Here is a 17,307-nt window from a genome sequence, read left to right on the forward strand (position 1 = left end):
TCTCTAATCTGTCAAGGTCGTTTTGAAGTGTGATCCTGTCTTCTGGGGTGTTAGCCACCCCTCCCAGTTTGGTGTCATCTGCAAATTTGATCAGGATGCCCTTGAGTCCATCATCCAAGTCGTTGATAAAGATGTTGAATAAGACCGGGCCCAAGACAGAACCCTGTGGCACCCCACTAGTCACTCTTCTCCAGGATGAAGAGGAACCATTGATGAGCACCCTTTGGGTCCGGTCAGTCAGCCAGTTACAAATCCACTGAGTGGTAGCATAGTCAAGACCGCATTTTACCAGCTTCTTTACAAGAATATCATGGGGCACCTTGTCAAATGCCTTGCTGAAATCAAGGTAGACTACATCCACTGCGTTCCCTTCATCTACCAGGCTTGTAATTCTGTCAAAAAATGAGATCAGGTTAGTCTGACATGACTTATTTTTCAGAAATCCATGCTGACTATTGGTGATCACAGCATTCCTTTCTAGGTGCTCACAGATTGTTTGCTTAATGATCTGCTCCAGAATCTTCCCTGGTATTGATGTTAGACTGACTGGGCGGTAATTATTTGGGTCCTCTCTTTTCCCCTTTTTGAAAATAGGGACAACATTTGCCCTCCTCCAGTCTGCCGGGACTTCGCCTGTTCTCCAGGAATTCTCAAAGATGACTGCCAGTGGTTCTGAGATCACATCTGCCAGTTCTTTTAATACTCTTGGATGCAGTTCATCTGGCCCTGGAGACTTGAATACATCTAAACTAGCCAAGTATTCTTGTACTATCTCCTTAGTTATTCTGGGCTGTGTTTCCTCTGCTGAATCATTTCCTCCAAATTCTTCAGGTCGGGCATTGTTTTCTTTATCGGAGAAGACTGAGGCAAAGAAGGCATTGAGGAGTTCAGCCCTTTCTGTGTCCCCTGTTTGCATTTCACCATCTTCTCCTCTGAGTGACCCCACTGTTTCTTTGTTCTTCCTTTTGCTACGAACATACCCATAGAAGCCTTTTTTGTTGCTTTTAACCTCTCTAGCAAGCCTGAGTTCATTCTGTGCTTTAGCTTTTCTGACTTTGTGTCTACACGTGCTGGCTATTTGTTTGAATTCCTCTTTGGTGGTTTCCCCCCTTTTCCATTTTTTGTACACATCCTTTTTTAATCTTAACTCAGTTAAAAGTTCTTTAGATAGCCACCCTGGCTTCTTTAGGAGCCACCCTGGCTTCTTTAGGAGCCACCCTGGCTTCTTTAGGTACCAATATATCACCATGTCTGCAATCAGGATGGAGCTATGTAGAGGCACTAGCTGGCTTCACAGTTTTTCCCGCATGGTGATTTTTGCATAGAGCACACACACATACTTTAAGGCTGGGTAATGTATCAATACATTTGGGGGTGAGGAAATAAGTTTGAAGTCCACAGTGTGGTAACAGTGCCATAATATTAATCACAATGTGTGCGTGTGCCGTGTAAAAAACCATTATGTGGGAAAAACCGTGAAGCCAGTCATCGCTTCTCTCATGCTTCCTTCTGTCCCTGTTGCTCTGCACTATAAAATAACAGTTGTAAGTGTGTTAAAGCTAAGTAAAACTGTATCTGTTTTAGACCCCTAAGTAGCAGCAGTTTTCAGGACCTTACCCCCTTCACCTCTACCTAGAGAACCCCTAGATATGCCTCTGCGCGTAAGATGTGATCATGCTGTAGGTACAGTCGTACCTCGCAAGTCGAACGGAATCTGTTCTGGAAGTCCGTTCGTCTTCCAAAATGTTTGGGAACCAAGGCGTGGCTTCCAATCGGAAGCCTCGTAGGCCGCGATGGACGTTCGGGTTCCAAATAACGTTCACAAACCGGAACACTCACTTCCGGGCTTGCAGCTTTGGGGAGCCAAAACGTTCGACTTGCAAGGCGTTCGGGATCCAAGGTACGACTGTAAATTTATTAGATTGCCACATATTAAACAACTGAATCAAGCAAGAGGAACAAAACACAAGGACACATTTGGCGGAGAACAGTGAAACTTTATTGCATTTACAAACACACTGGGAAATCAAAGGCAAGCCCCAAAAGTTTGCACCAATTTATGGAGTGTACTCTTTTTATTTACTGTTTGCTATATATATATATAGGGGCTATGCGGGTGGCGCTGTGGGTAAAAGCCTCAGCGGCTAGGGTTTGCCGATCGAAAGGTCGGCGGTTCGAATCCCCGCGGTGGGGTGCGCTCCCGTTGTTCGGTCCCAGCGCCTGCCAACCTAGCAGTTCGAAAGCACTCCCGGGTGCAAGTAGATAAATAGGGACCGCTTACTAGCGGGAAGGTAAACGGCGTTTCCGTGTGCGGCTCTGGCTCGCCAGAGCAGCGATGTCACGCTGGCCACGTGACCCGGAAGTGTCTCCGGACAGCGCTGGCCCCCGGCCTATAGAGTGAGATGGGCGCACAACCCTAGAGTCTGTTAAGACTGGCCCGTATGGGCAGGGGTACCTTTACCTTTACCTATACATATATATAAATCTGCTACTACTTTAAGTGAATGGATAGGACCACATTAGGGTGTCTCAAGAATATGGTGGATAAAATGCTAATGATTTGTGTTGCTGTACTGTAAAGGATGGGGGGGGGGATTCAACACATTTGTATATGAACAAGTTTATGCCTAAACATTAATTGTACCCTTTCCTTATCTGCTTTTCAAAATCAATCTAGGGTTTCCCACTTTACTCATTTTTTGATACGGCCTTTAAAAGAAATCCTGGAACACCTCCCCGATTTCTTTGTTATACTGTAAATTTGTAAATAGCTACTGCAATCGATTTTAGCTCATTGAAACAAGTATCATGTTATATATATTATATATGTTTTCCATTTTTAAAAACTTTGTGTCAAGCATCAAAACCGTGGTCAGTTTAGCAGTGATGCGCGAGACAAGTGACTGTCCTTGAAGGATATCAAATTACACGGTAGGCGGATTCCATTCAAGCTGCTGCAGGTGCAGAAGTCTGCTTCAGAAGCTGCCATTTGGGATCATCTGGGAAGTGCTAATAATCAGAACAGGATGGTTGAGGAAGTAAATCACATGGTACCTGAAAAAGAGAGGTCAATAGTGCAGTATTTAGCAACACTATCTAAATCAGCAATAGGGGCAAACAAAGGTATCTAAGGTAGAGCATGGAATACTTACAGACCCAGTTCAGATGTCAAGTGAAACCATGGTTTAGTATGCTGGGAATGAGCCCAAGCAAGCCGTGGGCTCACACATTCCCCCCCCCCTCCCTCTACACAAGCGGTGAAGAGTTTGGAAACTACATCCTCGTTAGGCTTAACCACAGCTTGTTGCCTCACCCAAATCTGATGAACTATGCTTATTGTTAACCATGGTTGATTGGTTTGCTAAGCCATCTTTAAACCATGGATCATTCAGCTAGCTTGTTTCAATCATAGAATCATAGAATCATAGAGTTGGAAGAGACCACAAGGGCCATCGAGTCCAACCCCCTGCCAAGTAGGAAACACCATCAGAGCACTCCTGACATATCAGGAGTTTAAACCCTTAATCTCAGGTTCATGGGTTTGAGCCTCACACGGGGCAAAAATAATAATCCTGCATTGCTGGGGGTTAGGCAGAATGACACTTGTGGTCCCTTTCAACTCTATAATAACTCTATAACTTTATAACGTTAACCACAGCTGAGAGTCTGGGGTGGTGTGCTTTCAAGTTAGGCGGCTTTCAAGGTCAGCACCAACACTTTGAATTGTGCTCGGAAATGGACTGGGCGCCAATGTAGGTCTTTCAAGATCTGTGGTCTGGGCGGCTGCTCCCAGTCACCAGTCTAGCTGCCACATTCTGGATAAGTTGTAGTGCAGGACCTCTGAAAGGGCCTCTGGTTCTCCATCCCTGTTATATACACTGCAGTAACAGCTTGTACATGAGGCTGATTGTGGATGTAACTGTGATATCAAAGGGAACAAGACAGATGCTTCTAATTGACTTTACCCATTTTATTTTGGTTTGGGGTTGAATATTGTGTGGGGTGGGGACTGGTTTTGTTTGTACAATTGTTTTTGTTTTGTTTGCTTTCTACTTGTACATGGAGGTTGGTATGAGGCTTGGGATTGCTACCGTGGTGGGGCGAGGGAGGTATGGCGGTGGGGGCAGATGTCATAGGCGAAGGGGATCGAGATACGGATATGCTCGTACCCCTTCCAATCTGCGCCCCATCCCGAGGGACGAGGGTAGGGTGAGCAAGGATAACTCACCTCCGTCACTGGTGTTGTGCAATGCCAGGTCTATAGGCAACAAAACCGCCACCCTGCGAGATTTCTTCATCTCGCAGGGACCTGGCTTGTGTGACGGAGACCTGGGTGCGCAAAGGGGATACTGTTACCCTACGAGAGATGGCGCCCCCAGGTTTCTCCGTCCTCCACCAGTCGCGGACTGTGGGCCGGGGGGGAGGGGTGGCACTATTAATCCGGGAAGATTGTTCTTTCAGGGCTCTACCATCGCCATCGATCCCCGGCATTGAATGTGTTGGCCTAGTGTGGGGCTCCGAGGTGAGCTTGGCTGTCTGGCTGGTGTACCGGCCACCTAGCGCACCAGCAGCCACCCTGTCAGGCCTGCTGGAGGTGGTGGCCGGCTGGGCCTTGGAGTTCCCTAACCTATTGGTATTGGGGGACTTCAACATCCATGCTGATGCCGCTCCCTCCTCACAGGCTCTGGACCTGGTGTCTTCCATGGTGACACTAGGGCTCTCCCAGTTTGTTTCGGGCCCCACACATCAAGTAGGCCACACGCTGGATTTGATCTTTGGTGTTGGTATAGATGTGATCATGTTTCCCTCAATGAAGGTGCCATGGTCTGATCACTACGCTCTGAAAGCCAGGATTGATGTTCCACCCCCACCCTGCTTAGGTGGCGAGCCAATTTGGGCTCGCCCGCAGAGGCTGATGGACCCTGATAGATTCCATCAGGCCTTGCGGGACCTTGCTCCCCCTGGCGACTCATTGACTGAGCTTGTTGAGGGCTGGAATACCCAGCTCCTAGCAGCCATCGATGAGATCGCACCTAAGCGCCCTCTGCGACCCCGCAGAAACCGGGCTCCCTGGTTTACCGAGGAGCTTCGGAAAATGAAGCGGGACCTCAGACGGCTAGAGCGAGTATGGCGGGGTGCCCGTGACGGAGCCTCAAGAACATCTTATAGGGTTTTTATGAAAACCTATGAGATGGCAGTGAAGGCCGCTAAGAAGTCCTACTTCTCGGCCTCCATTGCATCCGCTAGCTCTCGCCCGGTGCAATTATTTAGTATAATTAGGTCTTTAACGTCCCTTGAAGGACAGCCAAATTTAAATTCGACACACAGCTGTGAGGCATTTGCGAGCTTTTTTGCGGAGAAGGTCCTGTTGCTCCGCCATGACCTCCCTGCCAATTTGGACACAATAAGGGAACTGGAGGCCCCTCGACTGTCCTCGGGTCCAGTATTGGACCACTTTGACCAGATATCCCCAGCCGATGTGGACAGACTCCTCCGAGCTGGAAAGCCCACCACCTGTCCTCTTGACCCGTGCCCGTCTTGGCTGATTAGAGCGTGTCCAGACGAGGTGCGGGCCCCCCTGGGTGATATCATCAATCTGTCCCTTGGCACTGGGATATTCCCAGGGGAACTGAAGGAGGCAGTGGTGCGCCCGCTCTTAAAGAAAACATCATTAGATCCTTTAGATCTATCCAATTACCGCCCGGTTTCGAATCTTCCATTCCTGGGTAAGGTGATTGAGAGAGCGGTTGCTGAACAGCTTGGTAGGTTTCTGGATGAAACATCGGCTCTCGATCCATTCCAGTCCGGCTTCCGTGCTGGTCATGGGACCGAGACGGCTCTGGTCGCCCTAACAGATGATCTCCGCAGGCAGCTGGATCGAGGCGGGTCGGGGCTGCTGATTCTTCTAGACCTGTCAGCAGCCTTCGACATGGTCGATCACGAACTCCTGGACCACCGCCTTGCCGACATGGGGATCCAGGGCACAGTCCTTCAATGGCTGCGCTCGTTTCTCTCTGGTCGGGGACAGAGGGTGGCGCTTGGGGGGGAATTGTCATCGCGCCACTCCCTGGTGTGTGGAGTGCCTCAGGGTGCGATTCTCTCTCCGATGCTTTTTAACATCTTTATGCGCCCCCTCGCCCAGCTTGTCCGGAGTTTTGGGCTGGGTTGCCATCAGTATGCCGATGACACCCAACTCTATCTGTTGATGGATGGCCATCCTGACTCGGCCCCAGACACACTGACCAGATGCCTGGAAGCTTTGGCTGGATGGTTTCGTGGGAGCCGGTTGAAGTTAAATCCTTCGAAGACAGAGGTCCTCTGGCTGGGACGGGGCGATATGGGATTGAGGGGGCAACTCCCATCTCTTGCGGGGGTGCAACTAGTGCCAGCATCGTCCGTTAAGAGTTTGGGTGTAATCTTCGATACCTCCCTCTCTATGGAGGCGCAGATTACAGCTATAACAAAGGCGGCATTTTTTCATCTCCGCCAAGCTAAGCAGTTGGCTCCTTATCTCTCTCGCCCTGACCTAGCCACTGTGATCCACACGACGGTCACCTCCAGACTGGATTATTGTAACTCGCTCTACGTGGGGCTGCCCTTGAGACTGACCCAGAAACTCCAGCGGGTGCAGAATGCCGCAGCGAGACGCCTTATGGGGTCGTCACTGCGAGATCACATTCATCCAGTACTATACCAGCTGCACTGGCTCCCGGTGGAGTACAGGATCAGGTTTAAGGTGCTGGTTTTAACCTTTAAAGCCCTATACGGCCTAGGACCCTCGTACCTGCGGGACCGCCTCTCCTGGTATGCCCCACAGAGAAACCTACGGTCTGCAAATAAAAACATCCTGAAGGTCCCAGGCTTCAGAGAGGTTAGGCTGGCCTCAACTAGAGCCAGAGCTTTCTCGGCTGTGGCACCAATCTGGTGGAACGCTCTGTCACAAGAGACTAGGGCCCTGCGGGACTTGACATCTTTCCGCAGGGCCTGTAAGACAGAGCTGTTCCACCAGGCTTTTGGTCAGGGCGCAGCCTGACCCCCTCCTCTGGCAATCTGCACAGGGTCTTGCTTGCTGGTTGCCATCAATTTGTTTTTGATTGATTTTATGGTGGAAAGTTTTTAGAATGTTGGATTGTTTTTATTGTTGTTAGCCGCCCTGAGCCCAGCTTTGGCTGGGGAGGGCGGGGTATAAATAAAATTTATTATTATTATTATTATTATTATTATTATAAGTTGTAGTGCAGGACCTCTGAAAGGGCCTCTGGTTCTCCATCCCTGTTATATACACTGCAGTAACAGCTTGTACATGAGGCTGATTGTGAATGTAACTGTGATATCAAAGGGAACAAGACAGATGCTTCTAATTGACTTTACCCATTTTCAGTGGTTGATGTTCTTATGACTGCGACGGTCAGTCCTTCTGCATTTAAGTCAGATCATGCTGATGCTCCAGTGTCACCGTCTGTTTCAGAAGCTGCCACTTGGGGTCCTCAGGGAAGTGCTTCTTAATAAACAGAGCGGGGTGAGTAAGGAAGTAAAACTCATCGTACCTGCAAAAGGAGAAGGCGCAATAGTCTAGTATTTCATAATAATGCCTAAATCAGCACCAGGGCCAGACAGGCAAACAGAGTGGTGATCCAGAGCAGCTGGAGGGCATCTGGTTGAGGAAGCTGCTGTGTTGCAACAATCCAGCCTCCAGAATCCCCAGATTTTACACATGTAGCCCAGAATAAGCACAACACTCCAGAACTGTTCAAAGAGGATAAATAGATGGTATCTATCCCTGCCATCAGGACACTCCATGCCCATGGCTTAATAAATAGTAATAATAATAATAATAATAATAATAATAATAATAATGAAATATTACTTATACCCCCGCCCATCTGGCCGGGCCTCCAGAGCCACTCTGCACGGAATAACACTTCAAACATTAAAAACTTCCCTAAACAGGGCTGCCTTCAGATGTCTTCTAAAAGTCAGATAGTTATTGTATTTCCTTGACATCTGATGGGAGGGCGTTCCACAGGGCGGGCGCCACTACTGAGAAGGCCTGGTTCCCTGTAACCTCACTTCTCACAGTGAGGGAACTGCCAGAAGGCCCTCAGAGCTGGACCTCAGGCTGAAGGATGGGGGTGGAGACACTCCTTCAGGTATACTGGGCCGAGGCCATTTAGGGCACCAACACTTTGAATTGTGCTTGGAAATGTACTGGGAGCCAATGTAGGTCTTTCAGGGCCGGTGTTATATGGTCTCGGCGGCCGCTCCCAGTCACCAACCTAGCTGCAGCATTCTTATTGCACTTGCTTACATTAATCAGCCCTGCGGCCATCAAATTGCAAACTCTGACAAGTGGTCCAAGCAAAACAAAACCACCTGAAAGCAAATGAAGTTAACTGTGAGAGCCAGTGTGGTGTAGTGGTTAAGAGCGGTGGACTCGTAATCTGGGGAACCGGGTTCGCTTCCCTGCTCCTCCACCTGCAGCTGCTGGGTGACCTTGGGCTAGTCACACTTCTCTGAAGTCTCTCAGCCCCACTCACCTCACAGAGTGTTTGTTGTGGGGGAGGAAGGGAAAGGAGATTGTTGGCCGCTTTGAGACTCCTTAGGGTAGTGAGAAAGCGGGATATCAAATCCAAACTCTTCTTCTTCTGCTACCCCCTCAGTGTGTCCCACGCTCTGCCTGGTCTGCCTAACAACGTACCTGAAAGTGAACTTGCTAAAAGCAGTATTCACAGAGCCACTTCCCCAGGTGCAGTCTAAGAGATGCCACCTTCCATCAATGCGGACAGCATTCCAGGCATGGTCGCTCTTCCCCTTTACGCTGCAGCTGCCTATCAAATACTGGCACTGTATCCCTGCAATACTGAGAGGGGGAGGAAGGTATTCAGGAACAGTGTTGCTACCAAGAGGACAAGTGGTTGCTTTCACCGCTTTGATAGGCTGGAGTGGCCGTCCTTCACTTTGCTGGATCAGAGAAAACAGCAATCAGGTTGTCCACAGATTCTCATTTGTTCCAATTTGGCAGGAAAACACAAGTTTTCCTGGGATGAAACAACAACAACAACAACATTTGGACCCGGACCTGGAAAGCCAGGACCTGTGCATATAAAGCACAGAGCAAAGGTAAGTATGGATGAGGAACTAAGTCACACAGGGAAGAGACCCATTAAATTCAAGTAATGTTTCAGTCTATGGATTCCAGTGGATCTACTCAATTCAATGCAGCCCTATATATGCAAGTTTGCTTCAGGATCATTCACAGTGTGGGCATTCCTCCACTTACATGGTGGGTCATGTTCCGGAACCCCATGCACATAAGCAAAAATTGTGTAAGTAGGGTAAAGGTAAAGGTAAAGGACCCCTGAAAGTTAAGTCCAGTCACAGACCACTCTGGGGTTGCGGCACTCCTGGCGGAGAGCTCTTTGGCAAGCCAATACTCAGTCCTAAGTAGAATTGCCCATCCCTTCAGATCCTTCTGAGCACTAAAAAAGTTGATAAATTATACCGAGCTCGCTAGAATAACAGGAAGATTAAGGGACCAAGACGAACAGAAATTTCATGACAATTGGAATAAATATTTGACTTATCTTGGAACTAATTTCCAGACGACACTGGCGGGGCTGAATTAAATCTAACAGTAAATGATACAGGTTAAAACGATAAAATACGTGAATACAAATTTATCTGATACTTACCAAAAGTGTGGAAGGAAGCCTAAAATAATTTTGTGTTGTATTTTTTATTTGTTGTGATACGCGTGAGTTATGGTATAAATTTTATATTTGTTCTTATGTATAAATGAGAAATATTAATAAAAATGTACTTGCAAAAAAAAAAAAAAGAAAGAAAGGTGTAGAGGGGGGTGGGAAGCAGGTTTTGAATCAGCAGAGGATGACGACAGCTCCTTCTGGGGATTCCTGGCATCGCCGGCCGAGGACAGGGACGAGGGTAGGTCAGAAGGTCGGGCCGGAGGTGGAGGGGGTCCTGGGGGGGAGGTGGATGTCAGGGAACTGCCATCGGAGCAGGAGGAGGTGAGAGGGCTCTCGGACGATGGTGGAGAGGGTCCCAGTAGGAGGAGGGATAGCCAATACGCTGGGGAAGGAAATCAGCATAACACCAGTGGAGAAGGGGAGGAGATAGAGGAAGCGGAGAGTTGGCTCCAGGACTCTTCGCAGGAGACAAGCGGAGAGGGGACAAGTGCTCCGTTGCCCACACCCACAGCGCACAAAAAGCTTTCGCGCAGGCAACGGGGGAGGAGACTGGGCGTGAAGCAGCTTTTATGTTGGAAGTGGTTTAAGAAACGCCCACTGACGGATTCTGCCAGCGACTGAGGCAGCCACGAGATAGAGGCTGCTCTGTCAGAAAGGGTTCAACCATACAAGACAGCCACGAGTAAAGGCAATTTACGCACAAGCAATCCCTAGAACCACAACAGAAGCCTTGAAGAGCTGCTTTCTTTGCACAGCCCTCAAAGCATGGGACTAGTTGTCAGGATCCTCTGAAGAAATGCAGAAACCAGGGACCCCTTGCTAAGCAGGATGGCTCCCCCTTCATATCAACGCAGAACATCCCATTCAGTTGGGCTGAGCCATGGCACTCCTGGCAGAGAGCTCTTTGGCGAGCCAATACTCAGTCCTAAGTAGAATTGCCCATCCCTTCAGATCCTTCTGAGCACTAAAAAAGGAGGGAGAGGTTTCTTCCCTTCCCTGTGAAGCCCAAGCTTGCTGAGCTCTTCAAGGCTTCCCCTCCTTCCTTTAAGCCTGATCTCACTGCAGTCCTAAAAGGGGGAGACTCTCCAAGACTGTAGTGATATTAGGCTCTTTCCCTCCTCCCTTTTAGGCCTGATGTCTCTTTGTTGGTAGTGAAAGGGATTTTGACCCAAGATACAGATCCCAATAAGGATCTGGCACACGAAGTCCAAAGGTTTCCCACCTATTCAGCCTAGCTGGAGAGAGCCAACCTGAGGAAGCTGGCACAAGCTTCTATCTAGATGCTTCAAGAAATAGGGTGGGGGCCTGGCAGCGAAATAGAAATTCTAACAAGGCTGATGCGTCTGATAGCTAACCTAAAAATTACTAAATATATATTCTTTTTCATGGAGCACATAGTTAAACTATGGAACTTGTTCCCACAAGAGACAGGGAAGGCCTCGAAACATCGATGGCTTTAAAAGAGCATTAGACACGTCCTTGGAGGAGAGGGCTATCAATGGCTACTAGCATTGATGGCTATGCTCTGCCTTCACAGTTGGAGGCAGAAATGCTTCTGAATACCAGTTGCTGGAAACCACAGGAGGGGAGAGGAAATGAGCAATGGGGACACCTTCTGTATCTGCGCTTCCCCACGCAGGGAACTTTGACACACTCCAGCGCTGGTTTGCTCAAACATGTTATGCTTTCCCCCTTTGTTTTGTCTTCATGGATGCTCTTCCTGCTACTCGTCTCCTAATGCCAAGGTCTCCAAGCAAGGGTTTGATAAACCCAGATCAAGCCATGCTCTTCCCTCATCCCTCCAGTTGGGCATTTCATTCCTGGCTCGAAGCACTTAACTGTTCCTCCAAGGAGCGCCTTTCAAGTAGGCTTTCAGGATGGGAGGAGTACAAGCATCAATGCTGCCTCAGGACGAAGATCTGTATGGTAAATAGAAGCTTATGTATGGCTATTGATCTGGAGCCTCTGTGTCAGCTGCAGGGAACCTTTGGCCCTCCAGATGTTGTTGGGTGACAACCCCTGTTAGTCCCAGCAAGCATGGCCAGGGATTATGGGAGCTGTAGTTCCCCAGCATCTGGAGGGCCAAAGATCCCCTACACCTGCTGTATATATTAATACTACTTAGTAGTGCTGCGTATCTTAGGAAATCATTTTATGAGCCCGTCACTCAACCACCCAGTGGCGTAGCTAGCCGCTCAGGGGCCCAAGCCACCACGTCACTCCCAGGAGAGATGCGTGGCTCGGGCGCGCTTCTGGCCCCGCGGGAAGTGCTGCCCCCTGTGGTGTGGCGCCCAGTGCCCCCTCCTCCCCCCCCCCCAGCTACATCTCTGCACCCACCTCTTGGGATATCCTGGGAACAAGGCTTGAATGGTAAAAATTAACTGCGCTCAGTGTTATTTTTCTAGAAAAAGAGGTGCCAGAACTCACCACGAACGCTTCCCTTGTTCTTTTACAATGGCAATGGCACCAACCTGAGAGGTGCCAGAACTCAGTTCCAGTGAGTTCTGGCTGGGGGGAAAAGCTGCACTATATTTTTTTCCTCTAAGGCTGGAGCTTCAATATGTGGCATGTGGGTGGGTGGGTACATTTTCTCCCTCACCTCAAGCAGCCCTGTTTGTGTTCTTGTTATGCTACCATTATAGTTCCTGAAATGAGCTTGCAGTTGGCGTTCGGTTGAATGCATATTGCAGACGGATGCAGTGAAATTTGCAGCCGGGGTTAAGGGATTCCTATCAAAGCCAGATGTTTGGTGCGAAGAGGGCTTCTCTAAGGAGGTACCAGCTCTTCCAGTGGGAAGTGCAAACCATGCCATACGCCTTGTGTACTGTACTCAAAATGGTCTTGCAAGATCAGATCAAAATCCTACCTGGTTCAGCATTCTCCCTCTCCTTCCTTCTGTCTGTGTCCTTTTAAGCAGAGCAACGTTGGTCTACTCCCTGCTGCTGTATTTCCCTTGGGGAGAAGCAGAAAAGGCTCCCTATCTCTATTCCCTATTGGTTCCCTGCATTCCGACCCTTTAAATCACATCATAGGTCATCCTTTGCTCCCCCTCCCTTTCCCCACTGTTTCAAGAATGACTTTTCCATTTTTGTTCCTAGATTATCCATGGGATAAATCCAATCAGAAATCAATACAAATAGACTTGGCAAAGTTTAAGGAACTGGATGCCTATGCACAGAAGGTATGCTGTCTCTTATTGTGATATATGCAGCAAGGAATTTGCTAGGATGCTGAGGTTTCTAATGTGCATTTGGAATTTGAGAGTGCTTTCAAGTGTCCTCTCCTGATAGGAGGCAATTACTTCTGTTCAGATGGAAGGTCCAAACTGGGAACTTCATGAGTCACAAGACCCTGCTCCTGTTTTCCAGACAACTAACACGGTGGAGCACCTATTCACATGCGCTGCACACACCATGATGCATTTAAAGAACACCAACTCCCCAAAAGAACTATGGGAGCTGTAGTTTTCCCCTCACAGAGCTACAAATCCTAGAACCCTTAACAAACCACAGGATTCTCTTTCTCTCTCTGTGCGTGCGTGAATTAAATGCATGCATATACACCCATATTTAGTTATTTAGCAGCATTGCTTTGCTTTAAAAATTCAGGAGGTAGCTCCAAAGTCAATTCGGAGGAGAGCTAGCAATCATAGGCAATATGAAAGGGTTTGAACGACTCCTCTCTCTTTCACAATTCACTTTCGATCGTATTTATACTACAGACTGAAATTGATTTGGTAGTTACTTCCTCTCCTCGGGGAACTCCGAGTACTATACTTCTGTGAACAAGGCTAGCAGTCATTAACAGAAAATTCTCAGTGCCCTTGCCAAACCACAACTCCCAGGAATCTCTGGGGGGCCTCGCCAGAATTAAACTGGCATAAAATTAATATACTGGTGCAGTAATCAGCCCTGGGCTTCCCCCAGTGCTGTCAAGTGACAACAGTAGGGCCGGCTCAGGATCCAGGGTTGCCTTGGTCCCTCCCTGCCCCCAGAATGCCCCCCCCCCAGTTGTACTTCCACCCACCCAAAGGTGCAATGGGCAGTGGCAAAGCTGCATGCTCTGGCACCAGGGGCGGAGAGCAGGCAGGGGCGTGGCTGGCGTGTGTCCCGGGGGCGTGGCACATCGCCTGCGGGGGCGTGACATGCATCCTGGGGGCGTGGCGCCCAGCACGTGGGGCGGGGTGGCGCATGTCGGGGGCGGTCGCAATGGTACCCCCTCCCCGATGGTGCCGGGGGCAGTGCGCTCCCCCCCCCCGTTCCTCTGCCAGTAGCAATAGGGGAACTCTGCACTTGTGGGGAGACAGTAGCAAAGAGGATTTGGCTTTCAGCTGAAGATTGTAGAAATAACATGCCTGTGAACCCTGGAAAAAGGAAAGGTTAATCATGCGTCTCCCTTCAGAACAACTTCCCCCCACCCCCCAAGGGTACATTTTTGGCAAGTATAATAAATTCTTTGATTGATCAATCAAGTAAAACACATACACTTAATCGACTAACTGTGCAATCCCAGTGAATTCAGCAAGAGACACTCTTGTAAGTGCACGCAGGATTGCACCCTAAAATTTCTTTAAACAAGTGGACTTAGGTAGAAGAAAGGAACTGGTACCCCCTCGTCCATATTAACTGCTTCCAAGTCTATTTACCTTCTGTGAAACAGGTGAATGTCAGGAATAGCGTGAAAAACCTGGTGAGTGTCTTGCTCCAAAAAGCCCACAGTGACCTGGAGAAAGTGCGAGCCATTTGGATGTGGATCTGCCACCATATAGGTAGGTGGGGGTACCACCTTTCTGCATACTTGAGTCCCCTTGCCTCTGTCAACTTCCGGTATTAAAAGATCAGCCTTTGTCACTGCCCTGCGCCCATGAATCCAGCTCTGTAGCAGAGTTCTTTAGCAGACACCCAGTCCAGTGATTGCCAGCCAAGGAAGATGGATACATAAGGTCATATCAAAGCAAGTCATATTCAGAGTAGACCGGCTGAAATCAATGGATGTAAGTAACTCATGGACATTAAATTTAGTGGGTCTACTCCGAGCATGGCGTCTTTGCAGCTGTCTCGGGCATTTTCACCATTTCATAGCCAGTCATGTCAGCTCAAAGGATTCTGGATTGTAACCTGTGTGGATCAGTGATTTGGTGTTTGGCTCAGACAGAGCTTGACTGGGATCTCTGTTCAGCCATGAATCTCAGAAGGGATCAGGAGGTGCTCATTGATAACAGAAATCACTGGGTTAAAGCTCACTGAAAGTGCCGCGGTAGCATTATTATCAATTTACGATGGGGTGGAAGGTTTGCAGGCTATGAAGGACTCGCTCACAAATTTTTTGAAAGCTGCACGAATTATGATAGCTAGCAAGTGGAAGGGGCAAGCGGAATATAAAATGGAAAAATGGTATGAAGAGGTGTGGGATATATAGCTATTAATGATAAATGAACATGTGCCATTAAGGTAAGACGGGGAATATGCAGGAGGAATGATTTTGAGGAGATATGGAGGGTGTTTGTAGAATTTGTACTGTTACAACGGAAAGGGGTCAAACCATCGCTAGAGGTGTTGAAATTTTGGGAGGTTGGATGGTTACAATGGAATGGTCTCGCTGGTGGGTTGCACATTTTTATTCTTATTTGTTTATTCTTATTACTTTGTCAAAATAAAGTAAAGGTCGCAGCACGGGAGGAGAGGAGGTGTCTCCCGACTCCTAACCCTTGCACCAGTGTGCATTTTTATTTGGCACCAAGACCCTGGGTCTACACAAAGCAGATTTACGAGTGCTTCCAGACTTTCTCTTTTGAGGTGCGATTCAATCACATATGGGCAAATTCATGTTGTGCAATCCAAAGTTCATTTGGAGCTCTTGCAAGACAAGCCACCCCACCCCCCAATCAGATATTGAGAAACACGATGGAAAGTGTTGCAAAGTGTTGCCACCCCACAAGCAAATCAGAATGGGTGCTCATTGTCTTTATTTCTACAGAATATGATGTGGAAGGCTGCTATAACCTGGACAAGGTGTCATTTAAACCAGCTGATGTCCTTCAGTCAGGAAAGGCTATTTGCGGTGGATATGCTCGACTCTTTCAAGAAATGTGCAGGTAACTTCTGTTGGCTCCAGCCATCATGGCAAGTGGTTGTTACTTGGCTGTAGCGACAGGAGATCTGGAGAGCCACAGGTTCCCCACCCCTTGCCCTAGGCAGCTATCTCCATGCTTAGGCGTGATCAACTCGCACGTGACAGCCCTCGGAAATAAGTAAATCAATAGATTCTAAGCAGAAAATGGCGGGAGAGAGCTGGAGAGTCCTCATGGCTCATGAGGAGACCCTCGCCAGAACCCAAAGAGGACTTCAGTGGGAGCGGAGGAAGCCCCAAAGAGAACGGAGGCACAGTGGGGCTTTGTTTAGGCTGCTCAGCCTCCCCACCTAGTAGCTGACACACGTCACAGCATGGCAGCAGCTGCTGCTGCTTTTCCACAGGTCCTCCAGCCAGCTCCAGAGCTTCAACTCTAGTTGAAAGGAGTGTTGTGGGGAGAGAGAGCTGGAGAGCAGGAAAAAATGAGCTTTTTTTAGTGTTTGCTCCCTACTGACACAGGGACACGGGTGGCGCTGTGGTCTAAACCACTGAGCCTCTTGGGCTTGCCGATCAGAAGGTCGGCGGTTCAAATCCCCACGACGGGGTGAGCTCCCGTTGCTCGGTCCCAGCTCCTGCCAACCTAGCAGTTCGAAAACATGCCAAAAAGTGCAAGTAGATAAATAGGTACCGCTCCGGCGGGAAGGTAAACGGCGTTTCCGTGCGCTGCTCTGGTTTCTGTGTTCTGTTGCGCCAGAGGCGGCTTTGTCAGGCTGGCCACATGACCCGGAAAAACTGTCTGCGGACAAACGCCGGCTCCCTCGGCCTGTAAAGTGAGATGAGTGCCGCAACCCCAGAGTGGTCTGTGACTGGACTTAACTTTCAGGGGTCCTTTACCTTTACCTTTACCCTACTTACACAATTTTTGCTTATGTGCATGGGGTTCCGGAACATGACCCACCATGTAAGTGGAGGAATGCCCACACTGTGAATGATCCTGAAGCAAACTTGCATATATAGGGCTGCATTGAATTGAGTAGATCCACTGGAATCCATAGACTGAAACATTACTTGAATTTAATGGGTCTCTTCCCTGTGTGACTTAGTTCCTCATCCATACTTACCTTTGCTCTGTGCTTTATATGCACAGGTCCTGGCTTTCCAGGTCCGGGTCCAAATGTTGTTGTTGTTTCATCCCAGGAAAACTTGTGTTTTCCTGCCAAATTGGAACAAATGAGAATCTGTGGACAACCTGATTGCTGTTTTCTCTGATCCAGCAAAGTGAAGGACAGCCACTCCAGCCTATCAAAGCGGTGAAAGCAACCACTTGTCCTCTTGGTAGCAACACTGTTCCTGAATACCTTCCTCCCCCTCTCAGTATTGCAGGGATACAGTGCCAGTATTTGATAGGCAGCTGCAACGTAAAGGGGAAGAGCGACCATGCCTGGAATGCTGTCCGCATTGATGGAAGGTGGCATCTCTTAGACTGCACCTGGGGAAGTGGCTCTGTGAATACTGCTTTTAGCAAGTTCAC

General features: G+C 48.7%; 1 long non-coding RNA gene across 1 annotated transcript; it reads left to right on the forward strand.

Annotated features, from left to right (window-relative positions):
* Nucleotides 1-12,857: 12,857 nt before the first annotated feature.
* Nucleotides 12,858-15,992, forward strand: LOC310668732. The gene is made up of 3 exons (XR_014506818.1): nucleotides 12,858-12,888; nucleotides 14,367-14,475; nucleotides 15,684-15,992. It is a non-coding gene; the product is annotated as an uncharacterized lncRNA (long non-coding RNA).
* Nucleotides 15,993-17,307: the final 1,315 nt, after the last annotated feature.

The sequence above is a fragment of the Podarcis tiliguerta genome (assembly GCF_965153285.1).
Source record: "Podarcis tiliguerta genome assembly, chromosome: W".
Taxonomy (NCBI): Eukaryota; Metazoa; Chordata; class Lepidosauria; order Squamata; family Lacertidae; genus Podarcis; species Podarcis tiliguerta.